At 40.7% G+C, this 14,927-nt stretch overlaps 1 protein-coding gene across 3 annotated transcripts in view; it reads right to left on the bottom strand.

The window, feature by feature from the left end:
• adad1 (adenosine deaminase domain containing 1 (testis-specific)) overlaps positions 1-14,927 on the bottom strand; it is a 151,886-nt gene that overhangs the window by 107,568 nt on the left and 29,391 nt on the right. The window lies entirely within an intron of this gene.

Raw genomic sequence — 14,927 nt, 5'->3', positions numbered from 1 at the left:
GTCACATGCAAATACACCAGTTCTAGCCCTGAATGGCTTTTGTTTTTATTTTTCTACATTTTGTAAGCAAAACCATTAGTATGTACTATATACCATACCATACCATTTTTATTTGTTAAGCGCTTAAAAACACAGCATTACAACTGACTGAAGCGCTGTACAGTTAAAACAAGCAAGACTAAAAGCAAAATATTAAAAACAAACATTAAGAGAGAATTAAAACAGAGACACTAAAAAACAGGTCAGGGGACCCAATAAAACAGAGAAATAGCAAAAAGCAAGTGGGAATAAGACAGGTTAAGAATTAAAAGCCAATGTGAAGAAGTGCGTTTTTAGGTGTGATTTGAATGTGGTGACTGAAGTGGCTTGCCTAACCACTAAAGGTAAGGAGTTCCAGAGCTTGGGTGCACAGACAGAAAAAGCCCTTTCACCACAAGCTTTAAAATGTGCCTCGGGAACGGTTAGGAGCAGCTGATCTGCGGATCTAAGAACACGAGGGGGATTGTGACGATGGAGCAAGACACTCAAGTAGGCAGGGGCTAGACCATTTAGTGCCTTATAGGTTAAGAGGAGTATCTTAAAATCAATTCTGAAGCTAACCGGCAGCCAGTGTAGGGTTTTTAAAATCGGTGTAATGTGTTGGCTTCTGCTGCTTCCAGTTAAAAGTCTTGCAGCCGCATTTTGAACCAATTGGAGTCTCGAAAGAGTGGCTTTACTAATACCATATAGGCAGGAATTAGAATAGTCGAGCCGGGACGTAATGAATGCATGGATTACTGATTCCAGGAGGTGGTAAGGCAGAATTGGTTTGAGTTTGGCAATTCGCCGGAGATGGAAAAAGCAGGATTTTACTGTGCTGTTGACTTGAGCATCCATTTTCAGGACCATATCCATTTTGATTCCAAGATTGGAAACAGACAAAGTTACTGGAATGGGAAGAAAGTCGAGGTCAAGGGGTAGGGTCTGTTTGCGGTCGGGACTAAAAACAATGACCTCGGTTTTTGAATCGTTCAGGTGAAGGAAATTTACAGCCAGCCAGTCCTTAATGTCAGATAAGCAGTTGAGAAGAGGTTTAGTGGAGTCAGTTGACTTGAGGGAGAAATAAATTTGGCAGTCATCAGCATATAGGTGATACGAGATTGCATGTTTTCTAAAAATTGCACCTAAAGGCAGGATGTAAATTGAAAAAAGTAGTGGCCCCAAAATGGAACCCTGGGGGACACCACATGGGAGTGGGACTGATTCAGATGAAAAATCATCTAGCATGACTCTAAGAGTCCTGTTGCAGAAATATGACCTGAACCAGTCGAGGGCTAAGCCAGATACACCAACCCAGGATTCGAGTCGGGAGATCATGATGTCGTGGTCGATTGTGTCGAAGGCAGCAGATAAATCGAGAAGAACCATAATCACGTAGAGTCCTGAGTCCAATGCCAAAAGGACATCATTTAGGACACGTAAATGCACGGTTTCTGTGCTGTGTTGGGGCCTAAAGCCTGACTGAAAAAGGTCCATTACCTGATGGTCCTGTAGGTGGTGAATTAATTGCTCATAAACTACTTTTTCGAGTAATTTTGACAGGAAAGGTAGTTTGGAAATTGGACGAAGATTGGAGAAGACGGCAGGGTCAAGATCAGGTTTTTTCACGATTGGATGTACAACTGCGTGTTTGAAAGCACAAGGAACTGTAGCCGAAGATAGACTACTAGTAATGATCTTTAAGACATCATATCGAATCACAGGAAAGACATCTTTCAGCAGTCTGGACGGCACCACATCGTATATAGTGAAGTTCTATTTTACGCCTGTGCAAGAACATATCAAATTCAAAATAAGTAGTACTTAATGACTATCAAACATAAAGACAGCAACATACTAACATGCATTAACATGACAAAGATAAAAGAAGGAGGAGGGAAGCAATGCAGCACTTCAGCGTTTGGGATCACCATATGCTTTTCCCAAACCTTGTGAAACTGCATTCCCATAGACATACTAGACAGTTAAATGGCCAAGAATTATTTTGACAAAGGAAAAGAGGAGGGCTCCATTTCATCTTTAGCAAATGATGGTCAAATGTGGGTTGGCCATAATGGCAATAATGTTGTTGCGATATTTCCAGCTTTGACCCACAATATTATTTTTGCTTCAAGATGATGACTGGTAAGTGCTTAGGTGCGCAATGCACACACTCAAAGCAAATGCAAATAATTTCCAGTTCAAGCAAGCAAGGCTTGATGGCTAATCCGACATCAACCATTACTGAGTGTTTCTGAACAGCAGTAAATACAAACATGAGAGTCTAATGCATTCATAAAATACATTTCAAAAGAAATGGTTTGTTTGGACACAGTGGAGAAAGCCGCTTTAAGTATATGCTTACCCCATTTTTTGATTGTCAGTATTAGATCTTGATCCGCAAGTACTTTGCAAAAACTGCTGTGCTGAGTTATTACAATAAAATTCGTTCACAGGCTGAAGCAGCTATCATTTGTTTCTCTAACAACGGACATATGGTCCAGTGCAAATAAGGAGCCATACATGTCGATCACCGTTCACTTCATAAACCCTCATTGGAAATTACAGTCAGAATCTCCAAACAGGGCTTTTACTCCCTGAGTGGCACACGGAAGACTACCTAGCTGATGCACTGCATGCTATGATCGATAAATGGAAAATCAAAGAAACATCCAAAGCCTGAGTTACAATGAGTAACACAGAAAATACAACTTCAGCTATAAGACAACTGTCCTGGCCATGTCTTTATTGCTTTGGCCATAATCCTAACATTTTTTGACAACATCTCTAAATGCAGCCAACATTAAAACCTGGAAAGGCCGCACCTTGCTGTGTCTTGCAACATTACAGGTGTGTGTTCACATAGTTGGTAAAACAGGAAAGACTTTGTGACCACTCAAGTTGAACTTTGCCTGCTGGAGAATTCACACATGGTAAGCTGTCAGTCAACTGAACTGAAAAAGAAGCAAGTAGTAGAAGGAGTTTAGATCTGGACGGTGTATGTGCCCAAAAAAGAAGTCTGACTGCAATCTCGTTCCATTGCTTGTGAACTGAAGTATCAGCGTGCACTTTTCGTGGCATTACACATGTATTTTTTGAGCATGCCCGTGTCGATCAAACACAGGAAGCTCTGCAGTCTATTTGTGACTTTACGCTGTAGGAAGTAAGTAAATAAATCAAAGTAAATAACAATCGATCTGGCTTTTATGTAAGTAACATATAAATGTTAATGTTTTGGGCACAAGCACTGTCCAGATCTAAACACAAGTGTGGAGAGTCACTTGCGTACTGAAGAGTCTGTAGCTGCAGGTGGAAGCTGCCGTTGCTGTACTTTGTATATAAGAGCCAGATCGAATGTTATTTACCTATTTATCCTGATTAATTTACTTACTTCCTACAGCGTAAAGTCACAAGTAGACTGCACAGCTTCCCGTGTACATATTCAAAGTACAGCGATGGTAAAAATGCGACATGCATTCTTTCTCCGATGTAGAATCGTCGTCATCATCTGAGTTCACCTCTGTTATAGGACGTCTTTATGTGAAAACCTTTACAAGTATTGTAAATTTACACAGGCTGTTATAGACTCAAATCAAATGTATGTTTTTATTCTAAGATAGTAAGAATAAGAGCAGCTCACTTCTCAAAATGGAGTCGTCCGGGGTCGAACCCGTGAAGTTTGGATTACCAATCAACAGTTGTTACCGTTGCACCACTGGAGCGATTGTATCAAAGGGGTGTGAATGTTGCACCCTAACGCGGGTTCTTTTTCTGCAGTTATATTCTTGAATAGAAGTGCACTTGTTCTGTTATATTTGTACCTTCTGTGAAAAGTGTTTATTTGATATTTGGACTCCTGTTATATTTGTATCTTTTGTGAAAAGTGTTTATTTGATATTTGGACTTCAGGCTTCACACATTAAACACATCATGTCTACATTTTGTCAATTATTACTGAAACATGAAAAACGTTTCTGTTTTAACAATGTGTTTATATAGATTGTTGTAGACACAGAACACACATGAAATGCATGTGTTCCAAATAACCATATAGTATTTATAAAAGGTGTCACATGCAGGTAAACAGTCTTGAGCTGAGAAAACTGTGTGGCGGTGGGGGGGGGATGTGATAGTAGGCTGCTTGCTGCTTATCGACCCATTTACAGGACAAAAGACGCTGATGGAGAGGTGCGAAGCGATTTAAGGTGGGACGGATTTATGAGTTTTTGTGTAGGCCTTGGTAATTCTAGTGTTAAGCTGATTACAGGAGGGCACCGGCTCTCACATGGAAAGATATTAACGTAATAGTCAATAAAAGCTACACTGAGAAAACTGTGTAACAGTTTTTTGTTAGCATCCATGCTGCACCTACATAAAGATGACATTAGGGGTAGAACAAATTAATCCAAGTTATTAAAGCCTGCACGCTCCACAAACTTAATTTGATATACAGTAATCCCTCCTCCATCGCGGGGGTTGCGTTCCAGAGCCACCCGCGAAATAAGAAAATCCGCGAAGTAGAAACCATATGTTTATATGGTTATTTTTATATTGTCATGCTTGGGTCACAGATTTGCGCAGAAACACAGGAGGTTTGTAGAGAGACAGGAACGTTATTCAAACACTGCAAACAAACATTTGTCTCTTTTTCAAAAGTTTAAACTGTGCTCCATGACAAGACAGAGATGACAGTTCCGTCTCACAATTAAAAGAACGCAAACATATCTTCCTCTTCAAGTCAGGAGCAGATGTCAGAGAGATAGAGAAAAAAAGCAAACATATCAATAGGGCTGTTTGCTTTTAAGTATGCGAAGCACCGCGGCACAAAGCTGTCGAAGGCGGCAGCTCACACCCCCTCCGTCAGGAGCATGAAGAGAGAGAGAGAGACAGAGTTTGTTTTTCAATCAAAAATCAATACGTGCCCTTCGAGCTTTTAAGTATGCGAAGCACCGTGCAGCATGTCATTTCAGGAAGCAGCTGCACAAAAAATAGCAACGTGAAGATAATCTTTCAGCATTTTTAGACGAGCGTCCGTATCGTCTAGGTGTGCGAACAGCCCCCCCTGCTCAATCCCCCTACGTCAGGATCAGAGAAAGTCAGTGCAAGAGAGACAGAAAAGTAAGCCGGGGTAGCTTCTCAGCCATCTGCCAATAGCGTCCCTTGTATGAAATCAACTGGGCAAACCAACTGAGGAAGCATGTACCAGAAATTAAAAGACCCATTGTCCTCAGAAATCCGCGAACCAGCAAAAAATCCGTGATATATATTTAAATATGCTTACATATAAAATCCGCGATGGAGTGAAGCCGCGAAAGGCGAAGCGCGATATAGCGAGGGATTACTGTACAACAATAATGCAACACAGGAAATAATGTGAATAGCCACACGTTTTGGACTGTGCTACTGCAACAATCATTACATCAAATTTCAAGAGACTCAGGATGAAATATAGTGGGAGAGTAACAGCTCTGTCGGACAGTAAAGATCAGAGTCAAAAATTAGGACATATATGAACCAGCACCTCCTGGGAGAAAAATCTCTTGACAGTCTGCTGGCAAAAGGAAAGAAACCCATTTCATCCTGGGCATCACTACCAGAGGCCTCATGTATAACGCCATGCATAGAATTCATACCAAAACATGGCGTTATACAAAGCCAGTGGATATCTGCCAAGAAAGGACATTTCAATATATCAATATTTAGGGATAAAAACCCATCCTAAAACAGAAATACACTCCAAAATCTAATGTGCTATTCCATTGCGTGACCACATCAATCATAAGTTAGTGTGTTGACAAGTCCAATAAATGTTGTTTCTCTTTAAGCACATAGCTAACTGTACCTTCTACTATGGAAAAAGTTTGCAACATGCCTCACCTAGCAAAGCAAATGGGAAATTGCTGGAATTTTCAGAGCAGCGTGCAACACAAAAGTGAGCGTGTGTTCAAAGCAGCCAACTTGAAGTTACCTCCATAATGGTGGCATTATCAGTCACTAAGGCTGGATCTTTGTCTTTTATGTTCCATTCATTCAAAGCAGCTGTCAGCAAGCATCAGCTCCTCATTTGAAAATGCTTACTTTTTATCCAAGGACTATGAGGACACATTTTTGAGACTGATTAATGTGACTGTTACAAGTGAGCAACTGAAGAATTGTAGAAAGACATGACTCTTCCTGCTGCAACTTTAATTTTGACTAATTCATGATTATTTTAAACATCCAATATGGGAATAAATTTGACAGTTTAGTTTAGTTGACAGGTATCTAAATGGATTATCACAACACGTGAATAGGTTATTGAATAACAATTATAATTTAAGAAGCAATATTTGATTATTTTATAATAATATTTGCAAGATGATACAGGAGTTTTATGCATTATATTAAAACAAGGAGCCCTCATAATATGCGTGGATTCTGATGTGGTGATACATGTTCATTAAATTATGGTGAATTCTGAACGAGTGCCGTGCTTTTTTTTAAAAAAGAGCAATAATAATTTTGTTCACATCTTCTAAATACTGATGTTAACGGTTAACGGTTAATCAAGTGTTTCTTCTTAAATGTTATTCCATGCTTAGGTATATATTATGAAGTAACTATATAGGCACACTTCAAATAAAGTGTTACTGAAATTTGTCACATTATATTAATGTTCTCTGTACATAGTTAAGTAATTTCTAAAAAAGCAACCACTTCAAATATATCAGTGCATGCTAATTCAGTCAAGATAAAATCGATATTGAATTGAATCTGGGTATTGTGAATCAGAATGAAATTGGAACATCAGAGTTGATGCCCAGCTCTATACTAAATTCCAGATGCAAAGAATCTGTATGTTCTATATTACAGTTATTTTTATAATTAAAATTATAGACATCAGGCGTTACCTGTTCATTTGTTATTAACAAAATGAAAATTTTGAAGGCTTAGTGTGCAGTGACCATAAATATACTAACATAAAGTATGTATTTTAAAGGAATTTTGTTTAACTAATAAGTACAGAAATCTATAATACATAAGGCATTAAAGAAAATAAAATGCTTCTCATTTCAAGCTGTCATATTGTTTAACTTCTGTACTTATCTGAAACAAAGCTCAACTTAAAAAAGTAGTTTTCACCATTTGTCTAATTATATTTATTTATCTGCAAATGCTGAAGTGGGGACTAATCCCCTACTGCTAGTGCACTGCTCCAGACGATTTCATCAGCGCTCACCTGCATATAATTTATAAGTTTGTAATACCAATCAATGATCAGTGTTAAGCACTTTTTGAAGTTAAAAAAAAAAAAAAAAGAAACACCACCACAAATAACCATTGGAACAAAGCAATGATTGACAAGAACGAAGGGCGATTTTTTTCTATAGCTATCGTATAAATATAAAAAAAACATACTGCTGCCTTTTTCTGAATGCACAAGAGAAAAAAAATCCAGTTAACTAAATTAGATCACTTTTCATCAATTATTATCACTGATTGTGTATCTGGTTTGAACAAAATACATTTGTGCTACATTGCTTTACATTAACTCCTAGCTCCCTTGCCTGCATACACTGAACACTCCACATTTTCAACTTTGGAATTTAAAAGAATTTCTACATTCATATAACATAACACCTTGTTACCACCTCCATATCATTCTATTTTCTCTTTTCGTTGATTTTCACTTCTAGCCATTGTGGGGGGTGCTCCGGGAGTATGGGGTACCGGACCCCTTGATAAGGGCTGTTCAGTCTCTGTACAACCGGTGTCAGAGCTTGGTCCGCATTGCCAGCAGTAAGTCGAACCCGTTTTCAGTGAGAGTTGGACTCCGCCAGGGCTGCCCTTTGTCACCGATTCTGTTCATAACTTTTATGGACAGAATTTCTAGGCGCAGCCAGGGCATTGAGGGTGTCCGGTTTGGTGGACTTAGGATTGGGTCACTGCTTTTTGCAGATGATGTTGTCCTGTTTGCTTCATCAGGCCGTGATCTTCAGCTCTCTCTGGATCGGTTCGCAGCCGAGTGTGAAGTGGCTGGGATGGGAATCAGCACCTCCAAATCCGAGACCATGGTCCTCAGCCAGAGAAGGGTGGAGTGCCCTCTAAGGGTTGGTAGCGAGATCCTGCCTCAAGTGGAGGAGTTCAAGTATCTCGGGGTCTTGTTCACGAGTGAGGGAAGAATGGAGCGTGAGATCGACAGGCGGATCAGTGCGGCGTCCGCAGTGATGCGGGGCTCTGCATCGGTCTGTCGTGGTGAAAAAGGAGCGGAGCCATAAGGCAAAGCTCTCAATTTACCGGTCGATCTATGTTCCTACCCTCACCTATGGTCATGAGTTATGGGTAGTGACCGAAAGAACGAGATCGCGAATACAAGCGGCTGAAATGAGTTTCCTTCGCAGGGTGTCTGGGCTCTCCCTTAAAGACAGGGTGAGAAACTCAGTCATCCGGGAGGGGCTCAGAGTAGAGCCGCTGCTCCTCCACATCGAGAGGAGTCAGATGAGGTGGCTCGGGCATCTGATCAGGATGCCTCCTGGACGCCTCCCTGGTGAGGGTGTTCCGGGCACGTCTAACCGGAGGAGGCCCCGGGGAAGACCCAGGACACGCTGGAGGGACTATGTCTCCCGGCTGGCCTGGGAACGCCTCGGGATTCTCCCGGAAGAGCTAGAAGAAGTGGCCGGGGACAGGGAAGTCTGGGCATCTCTGCTCAAGCTGCTGCCCCTGCGACCCGACCTCGGATAAGCGGAAGAGAATGGATGGATGGATGGATTTACTGAACAGAGTTTGCAAACAACAAACTAAAATTTTGACAACATATTGTCAACCATCCCAAGAGGCATTTAGTCTTAGTAAAATATCCAGAGGTGCTTGTCAAAAGTTGTATTGCACTGAACATGTCTTAGAAAAGGAATAAATAGTCAACATTTTTGTAAACCAACTATACTTTCTGTTAATGTTAATCTCTGTCCACTGACACATTAAAGTGACTTTTTAAACAACTTTACCATCATTAAACTGCATAAAATTTAAACTAATAAATAATAACAATAAAATAAATAATAGTGCAACTTCCAGTAATAATACTATTACTTCAAAACTTCAAGCCCAGGTACATTACACAGTATTCACCAAAATAAAATAAAACAAGTGCAACTTGGTGATGACATCTTTACCAACTGAACCAACATTGAGGCAAATTGCATTAATATGGACCTTGCTTTAAGCTAAGCTATATACATAAATAATAAAACTGCAACTTGCATTTATAATGCTATTTGTGATATAGTGGCTCCACCAGCTACAAAAAAAAAAAAAAAAAGATCCGTTTTTAAATCTAGTTTGCCGTGTCCATCCATCTCTGTGGGCGCGATTGCACGACCATGGGGAGTTGATGAGGTGATTGGGGTGAGTCGCACCCGATCGTTCTCAATTGCTTGATCGGCTTACTGTGGCATGTGAATAAGGCGCTGTGCCCACGGAGACGTATATTTATGGGCCGGCAGGATAGATAGATAGATAGATAGATAGATAGATAGATAGATAGATAGATAGATAGATAGATAGATAGATAGATAGAAAAAAGAAAAGACAGAACACAAGGAAGTTAAAGAAGGGAAAAGGTAGCACGAGCTGGGGATCCATGAGGGAGTGCAGGATGAGGCGATCTAGGGACTGGTTCACCCCACTGACTAAGCGTGTAGAGTGCGGCGAGCGAAATGTAAGACCTCCCAATGGATCTGAGGAGCGACTGAGTGAGCACGAAGGAAGACGGGAGGTGTGCCGACCTCGGACGATCTGGCTGCGCAGTGTGGCGGCAGCCAAGACAGGGGTTGTCAGAAAGCAGTTCGTGCTGCAAAGGCTCCGCCAGCATCGCCAATGAAGGGTGAGCCGTGGAGACAGAAGGTGGTGTGCTGCAATCGGGCGAGGAGAGAGACTGCATTTTAACCTCTATTTCAATGAATTTATTTATTATGGATTTTATCCCCATGTTTCACTGATTTTATGGATTTGCTATTTATTTGGGTACTGTATTTTTCTGAACACTGCACAATGGACACTTTTGATTTTACTTTGACTGTTTTTAACAAAAGCACTTGAGCACTTTCCACCATCCCCTGGCTTCAATGAGATTTCTCAGTTCATCTCGCTCATAACTATAGACGGTGTTGGTTCAATAGACTCCCATGTGGGAAGAGGGAGTCTGTAGGGGACCGGCATCGTCACACTATTACACAGTAACCAGGTACATTACACAGTATTGAAAAAAAAAAATAAAACAGGTACAACTTTGCTTGCAGTATTATCCAGAAGTATAGAAACCCTATTCACACGTTTGAACATAATGGTCCACATCCGACCTTTTAAAACCAAAGTATCTCCATACAACAGACACGGCACCTTTTTTCGTCAAAAGTTCTTCTGTGTCATCATGTTCAACTTTATCGTCTGCTACAGCTTCAGTTTAGGAATGTTCTCTGTCCATTTTCAACGCTCAATACCTCCACTAACGCATGTACTCCGTTGGATGCGCATTTAGCGGTGCAGCAGTGAAAAAGGCCCCCTCAGAACCCCCCCCCCAAACAGTTTCCCGCTGCGCCATGTTCCAAACGTTGTTTAGGCTATTTAAACTGGTGTTCCGGTATAAGAAAAATCCATATCATACCAAAAATAAAAAAAACGTTTTTGGTATGTACCGGTATACCGCCCAGCACTAATATATTGTCAGAAAGTCCTTGGTCAGGTTAAATTGCGATCTCTAATGGCAGAATATTAAAAAAAGTTCTACAAGTGTTTCTAACACATTTCCGGGTGATAGTTCACGCTTCGTACATCATTCGTTCCTTTGTTTACTTGTTGTTGTGAGAATAGTTTGTCATTTTCTCCTATCACTTGAGCCATTAATGCTGTGCGTCCTTGCGGAAAAGTAAGTCTATTATAGATAATTTGAAATAAAGAGGTTCAAATGTTTGTTAAACTTACACGTGCAGAGTATTTAAAAGGTGTATTTGTATGTAACGTTGTGACCTAGTGTATGTATTTAATCTTGTTTATAGATCACAGCAACAGGAATTAAAGTACTTTCTGAGTTCAGATTACGTTTGAAGTTAATCCTTACTTCGATATTTGGAAAGTAGAGAGTTTACAAAAGCAAAGTTGTACCACTGTGAAGTTAATAGCGGCACCTCCCGTGGCCAGACATCTGATAGTGTCTACTGTCGTTTGGACTTTATCTCATCCGGATTTCTTACACCAGCCTGTCGTATCAAACAGGACAACATGTTTCAGTGGTGCTAATGCAGTTAATAAAGTTTTCTCTAATAACTAATTAGCATTATCACATGACTATAAACTATAAAAACAGATTATAGATTAAACAAAAAATACACAGAATGGTGCTAAAATAACAGTTCCTGTTCCAAATATCAATAACGCACATAGTACTCATCTCTGCCCCTCCGAAACATTAAATATGGCACTATTAAATATTAGAGCTTTAACTGACAAGACGTTTTTTATCAACGATCTTATTAGTGATAAAAAAACAGATTTTATTGCACTAAGTGAAATGTGGCTTAGCTCAGATGGCGCAGCTGTTTTAATCGAATCTGCGCCTCCGGATTGCAGTTTTACTTGTGCAGATCACCAAGGAAAGAAAGGCGGTGGCTTGGCAAACATTTACTCAAGCCGGTTAAAATGTAAAGATGTCAGTTTTGGTAAATTCAATTCCTTTGAGTATCTCGCCGTTGTTATCCATGGAGATTCTCACGTTTTAGTATTATCCGTGTATAGACCTCCAAAATTCACCGCATCTTTTTTTGAGGAATTCTCTGACTTATTGTCAATTTTAATTACGAACTATGACACACTCTTAATACTCGGCGACTTTAATTTTCATATAGATAATCAATGTGACCAAAAAGTAAAAGAATTTATGAACCTCCTGGACTCTTTTGATTTGAGACAGCTCATTAATCAGCCTACACATAAAGCAGGCCATACGTTAGACTTAGTGATTACTAAAGGACTAAAAGTTGATATAAAACAGGTCATTGATACGGGTCTATCAGACTATTTTCTTCTACTTTTTAATATAGAAATAATGATAAAAAACACTCATGAGATACGTATTGTTAAAAAACGCTTCTTTGACTCATCAGCAGCTTTAAAACTTACAAACATTCTAAGCAATCAGTCGGTTTATAGTGCCAACTATAATAGTGAGGATAATGTAAATAATAAGGTGGAAAGATTTAATACTAAGGTGAGGGCTGCTTTTGACATAGTTGCACCTGAAAAAACAGTTAAAAAATCTTCTAGCATTGTTATACCATGGAAGACCCAAAGAGTGTCTGATTTAAAGAGAGCATGCCGTAGAGCTGAGCGTAAATGGAGGAAGACTAAACTAACTATCCACTATGAAATATTAAAAGTTAAAATAACAGAATACAATAACACAGTCCGTCTTGAGAGGCGCTGCTATTTCTCTAAGATTATAAATAACAATGCTAGTAATCGTAATCGTCTGTTAAACCCAAGTAACTCAAAGGAATGCATCCTAAGTACTTCAAGTAAAACCTGTGAGGCTATCGCTGTATTTTTCAATCAAAAAATTAATGATATTCGAAATAACATAGTATATCTCCCCAACACTAAGGATCCTCCTAAACCCCAGTATTCCGTTATAAACAAATTGAACTCTTTCACTAGGATAGATTTACCTGATTTACATAAAATAATTTCTCAAATGAAACCCTCCACCTGCGTCCTTGGCCCAATACCAACAAATTTTTTCAAAGAAGTATCGGGCGTGCTAATTGATAATGTTCTTGACATAGTAAATTCGTCATTAGATACGGGGGTCTTCCCAGACTGTCTTAAGACTGCTGTAGTTAAACCCCTACTTAAGAAAAATAACCTCGACCCCTCTGCTCTTGAAAATTTTAGACCCATCTCTAACCTGCCTTTCTTAAGTAAAATTCTAGAGACGGCAGTCATTATGCAGTTAAATGAGCACCTTAATAAACATGCTATTCTTGATAAATTTCAGTCAGGTTTTAGAACAAATCACAGCACAGAAACTGCACTCGTTAAAGTAGTAAATGATTTGCGGGCAAATGCAGACAGAGGCCATTTATCTGTTCTCATCCTCTTAGATCTAAGTGCCGCATTTGACACCATTGATCATAATATTCTTAAAAATTGCCTTAGTCAGTGGGTGGGCCTCTCTGGCAGTGTCTTAAATTGGTTTGAATCCTACCAGGCAGGGAAAAAATTCTTTGTTAGTTGTGATAATTACAACTCAAAGACACATGATATCCTATATGGTGTTCCACAAGGCTCTATCCTGGGTCCGCTGCTCTTCTCAATCTACATGCTTCCATTAGGTCAGAAGGCGGTATCGTGGCAGCAGAGCCGGCACTAAGCTAAAAAAGAAGCGGCTTGCGAGAAAGTGGCGTTTCAAGCCTTCGGTGCCTTCTGTGATTCTGGGAAATGTAAACTCAATCTCAAATAAGATCGACGAACTGGCTGCGCTGGTGAAAAATGTAAGGACCTACAGAGAATGCAGTTTGTTGTGTTTCTGCGAAACGTGGCTAAATAACACCATCCCAGATGCCAACGTGGAGCTACCTGGGTTTAGCACAGTTAGAGCTGACAGAGATGCAAGTACCTGTGGTAAGCACAAAGGAGGAGGACTCGCTCTCTATATTAATACACGGTGGTGTCACTCTGGACATGTTAACGTCAAAATCTCCACTTGCTGCAGGGATATCGAACTGTTGGCCGTAAGTTTACGTCCCTACTATTTGCCCAGAGAGTTTGGACATGTCATTGTTGTCATCGTGTATATTCCTCCTCGGGCAGACGTGGAGTCAGCGAGTGACATCATCCATTCCGCTGTTGCTAAGTTACAAACGCAGCACCCTGAGGCGCTTGTGCTAATCGCTGAGACTTTAACCATGTGACGCTGGACAAAACATTGCCTGCATTCTCCCAGTATGTGGACTGTAACACCCGGGGAAATAAGACTATTGATTTACTGTATGCAAACGTTAAAGACGCATACAGCGCCACCCCGCTGCCTGCGCTTGGGAAAGGAGATCATAACCTGGTTCAGCTTCAGCCTCACTATAAACCAAAAGTTAGAGTCCTACCTAGAACCACACGATCATTCAGGAAGTGGACCCTGGAGGCTGAGAATACTCTGAGAGAACTTTTTGGAACTACAGACTGGGATATCCTGCAGGGATCTCATAATGAGAACATTGAGGAAGTTGTTGACTGCACTACTGACTACATCAACTTCTGTATGGACATTGTAGTTCCAGTAAGAACAGTACGCTGCTATGCTAACAACAAGCCATGGATTACAAGTGACATCAAGGGCCTTTTGAATCAGAAGAAAAGGGCTTTTAAAGACGGTGATCAGCATGAGCTCAAGCGTGTGCAGAAGGAACTCCGAGTCCAACTCAGGGCGGCGAAGGAGCAGTACAGGAGAAAGCTGGAGCAGAAGTTGCAGAATAACAGCATGAAGGAAGTGTGGGATGGGATGAAGATCATCACTGGCTGCAGCTCGAAGCAGGGTACCACCATTGAGAGAGACGTGAAGAGAGCAAACCAAATGAACAACTTTTTTAACAGGTTTGACCACCCTAACCCACTCTCACTCTCACCTCGGAGTACTGCACCCTCCACACATCCTTCTGCTGATACCAGCATAGGAAAAACATCCCCACCCATAATAACAACAGCGCAAGTGAGCAGAGAGCTGAGGAGACTTCGTGCCAGCAAAGCAGCGGGTCCAGATGGAGTATCGCCACGACTGCTGAAGGTCTGTGCATCGGAGCTGGGGGGTCCTCTACAGCGCATCTTCAACCTGAGCCTGGAACAGGGGAGAGTCCCGAGGCTTTGGAAAACATCTTGTATCACCC

The sequence above is a fragment of the Erpetoichthys calabaricus genome, chromosome 5, assembly GCF_900747795.2.
Source record: "Erpetoichthys calabaricus chromosome 5, fErpCal1.3, whole genome shotgun sequence".
Lineage (NCBI taxonomy): Eukaryota > Metazoa > Chordata > Cladistia > Polypteriformes > Polypteridae > Erpetoichthys > Erpetoichthys calabaricus.
Note: the sequence above shows the minus strand (reverse complement) of the source record. Positions and strands in the feature narration are given on the sequence as shown.